This window comes from Etheostoma spectabile, chromosome 10 (genome assembly GCF_008692095.1).
Source record: "Etheostoma spectabile isolate EspeVRDwgs_2016 chromosome 10, UIUC_Espe_1.0, whole genome shotgun sequence".
Taxonomy (NCBI): domain Eukaryota; kingdom Metazoa; phylum Chordata; class Actinopteri; order Perciformes; family Percidae; genus Etheostoma; species Etheostoma spectabile.
Genome location: NC_045742.1, coordinates 17,166,086 through 17,170,020, shown reverse-complemented (window position 1 = coordinate 17,170,020; position 3,935 = coordinate 17,166,086).

Sequence of the window (3,935 nt, the reverse complement as noted above, 5' to 3'; positions counted from 1 at the left end):
AAAGGCTTCGTGCATCCTAAAACATGAGCTGGTGCTGGAAAATCCTCTCGAGCTACATTGGATCGGTCTTCTCATTCAAGATATTAACGATAATTCACCACAATTTAAAGAAGAATCGATCAAATTAGAGATTCAAGAGTCGGCAGACAGGGGAGCTCGTTTTGTGATAGAGGAGGCGCACGATGCGGATGTAGGAGCAAAACTCAGTTCAGCATACAGCCTGCCAAAAGAATGATAATTTCATTTTGCTCCGTTGATGGAAATACAATAGCGCCTTGTTGCTTGCACAGGAGCGTGAGTCGTGAAAAACAACAAGAGATCAAGTATGCTCCTAACAGCTTTATATGAGGTTCTCCGTCTATATCAGTCCTGTAGCATACACGTCACTGTCTGGATGCTTAATGATAACGTGCCCAAGGTGGTTTGCCAGCCAGTTCTCAAGCCAGTCTGCCTGAGAACTCTCCTTCCATATACGTAGTGGTCACAGTGAGTGCTACTGATGCAGACGAGGGAGTTAATGGAGATGTGACATATGAATTTGGACATGTTACTGAAGATGTGAAGAAGATATTTAGTATTGACCGTAAAGTGGGTGAGATACGAGTAGTTGGTGCTGTTGACTATGAAACTACGACCTCATTGAAACGCGTTAAAGCAAAAGATGGGTTAGGGCTGTCATCTTATGCTAAGACAATAATTTATATCACTGATGTGAATGACAACGCCCGCGCAGTCAATTTGAAATCTGTGACTAACCCCATGCCAGAGATACCTCACCTGGTACAGAGGTGGGCATCATTAACGTGCAGGACAGAGACTCCGAGAATAACAGACAGGTCCGCTGTTCCATTGAGCAAAACGTCCCTTTAAGTTGGTCCCTTCTGTTAAAAACTTTATTCTCTGGTGACCACAGGACAACTGGACCGTGAACTAGTGTCTGTTTACAACATTACAACACTGCCACGGCCGAGGGCTCTCCACCTCTGTCCTCCTCTAAAACTGTCAGTTTCTGTAGCAGACATCAACGACAACCCACCTGTGTTGAGGAACAGCCGTACCGCGCATATGTGACTGAAAATAACAAACCTGGCTCCACTTTATGTTCCGTTACTGCTCGAGACCCCGACTGGAGACAAAACGGTACAGTGATTTATCTCTGTTACCCGGTGAGGTGAACGGTGCCCCGGTGCCTCCTATCTGTCTGTTAACGGAGACACGGGGGTATCCACGCTGTGAGGTCGTTTGATTATGAACAGTTCAGGAGTTTTAAATTCCACGTGATGGCCAGAGACAACGGTTCTCCTCCGCTCAGCAGAACGTGACCGTCAGTGTCTTCATATCGGATGTGAATGACAACTCTCCTCAGATACTGTACCCGCCGCCGAGGGACACTCCTTCATGACCGAGCTGGTCCCAAAGCTGCACACGGAGGCTCTCTGGTGTCCAAAGTGATAGCGGTGGACGCGGACTCCGGACCACGCCTGGCTGTCCTATCATAGTCAAATCCACTGATCCGGACTTTTCACTATTGTCTCCACAGCGGAGAGATCAGGACACAGCGGGACATTTCTGAGTCTGACAGCATGAAACAGACCTTATTGTGTCAGTGAAAGATACGGACAGCCTCTCTCCCGCACCTGTTCCATGTATTTACTTATTTCTGATAACTTGGCTGAGGTGCGGAACTGAAGGATATTTCTTACGAGTAGAAGAACTCCAAATGACCTCTTATCTGATCATCGCGCTGGTGTCTGTGTCCACCTTTTTTCTGACCTTCATCATCATCATCCTGGGTGTGAGGTTTTTGCGCAGGAGAAACCCAGACTGTTGTTTGATGGAGCAGTTGCCATCCCCAGCGCTTATCTCCCTCCTAATTACGCAGATGTTGACGGCACAGGAACTTTACGCAGCGCTTACAATTATGACGCCTACCTGACAACAGTTTCTAAACCATGACTTTAAGTTCGTGACGTCATACAATGACAACACACTGCCTGCTGACCAGACTCTGAGGAAAAGTCCATCAGACTTTGCTGATGCGTTTGGGGAATTGGAAGAGTGTTTAGAGGTATGAATACACAAAGCATCTATTTTGTCAATTGTTGAAAAAAAATCCAACACAATTTTCCTTCAAACTTTAATTTAACTCGTCTAACAGCTGTTTTTTTTACAAATTTAAAGAATTGTTTTCTACTTCGCTGATAATAACGATTTGCGGTGCATACTTATATTTTGTGCATATGTAACTTTTCTTCTCTTTTTATTTCTGTCTAAACCAGTTTTGGCGTTTTTCTTTTCATTAATTTCAATACTCTTCCTAACAAGCTTTTAGTTCAGTTTCCAAAATCGATTTAATTTCAACTATGGCGACTTTAATTTTCACATTGTGAAGATATAAAATTGTCTGTAATAGTTAAATCTTGTTTATGTTTAATTTTAGATGTTAAATTGACTCTTGCTAGTTTCAGTCGTGTTGTATATAAATACATTCTTGACACCTACACTTTATTTGGCCGGCAGTGAATTTGTCTTATACTTAGACTAAGTCTATTCTCATTTGAAGTCTTGACATTCATTTTTTTAAGAAGATTGTTCTTGTGCGGTAATACCTTTGGTCAAAACATTGGTCTTACCTTTTTACTCATATTTATAGAAGTGCATATGGTTCTTGAACACAATTTTAACTGATGATTTATTTCTTAAATTAACCTTCTATACCATTGATTAGATGGAACATATAGGAGGCAATATGGTGGAGTTTCAGTGTTGGACTTTGACAGATTATATTTGTGCCAGTTACATTTTCCAGTGTTTTTCAATAATATAGCACATCTTTCACACAGTCAGATGGTCATTGTTGCAGAGGAAAATACATCAGTGGGCGTACATGTTATCATAAGTCATTGTTAGTGGGTGACTTATTTTCTAAATGTTTCTGGCAGTCAGATCTCTCTCTGTCCTACCCTCATTTAAAACAAACTTAAAACTAACAAAAAATATCTACATTCTTATGCATGTCTTACTTATGTTGCATAATCTGGTGTTACTTGTTTCAGACAGAATTTGAAACTGAGCTCTGTGTCATGTAGTGTTGATGTGCTGTTGGTTGGATTGATTCTCATCTGTTTCTTTGTACACAATTGTCAGCCACATGAATATATTGGAATTTCCACAGTGGTCTTACACTTAAGCTCAAAGAATAAATGTCATAATGATGCCTAGCAGGCTGATTTATATACAGAATATATACAGTATATTAAAAGATGAATGACTGGAAACCCACACAGACATGCTACTTTTTTCATGCTAGTTCTTTAGGTAAATGGCATTAACTGTATGTAGTATGGAGGTCTTTATATTTAATTCCACTCTACTGCACTTTATTAACAGGTATATTTGTGTGTGGCCTTCCTTTTGTTCAAGTTTTGTTATTGTTGATTGCTCTCTGGTGTTAACACTGTCATTGTATAATACAGACAAATGTAGAGAGAACAATTTTTATTTTTATTGCAGTTGTACTGTCTGTCCAGGGGACATATTTGCAGTCATTGTACTTGCTCAATTGTATGCACTGAATCATTACTTTTTTCTTTTGATGAACTTAGGAGCCACATCTGAATTGTGTCCAGTCTGTGTTTTGACTGGTTCAATTGAGGCTTGGTTTTGTGTTTTAGACCAATAATGCATTCTTCTCAGGTTATATGACATGACAGAATATCAGTCACTGTGTGAGTTTCATACAGGTAGACTAGAGGTCATGCTGACAGAATGAGGGACTTTCTCTTAACACAATTACTGATTTTATTACAGTGATTTTGGTAGCAGCTGTTCTGCATGATTGTTTTCTGTGGATTGACTAAGTGATTGGTCTCAACTACTTGTGTCTTGGCTATGCCTTACATAAGTGTCTGATTTATTGCATCTGCTTTTGTGTT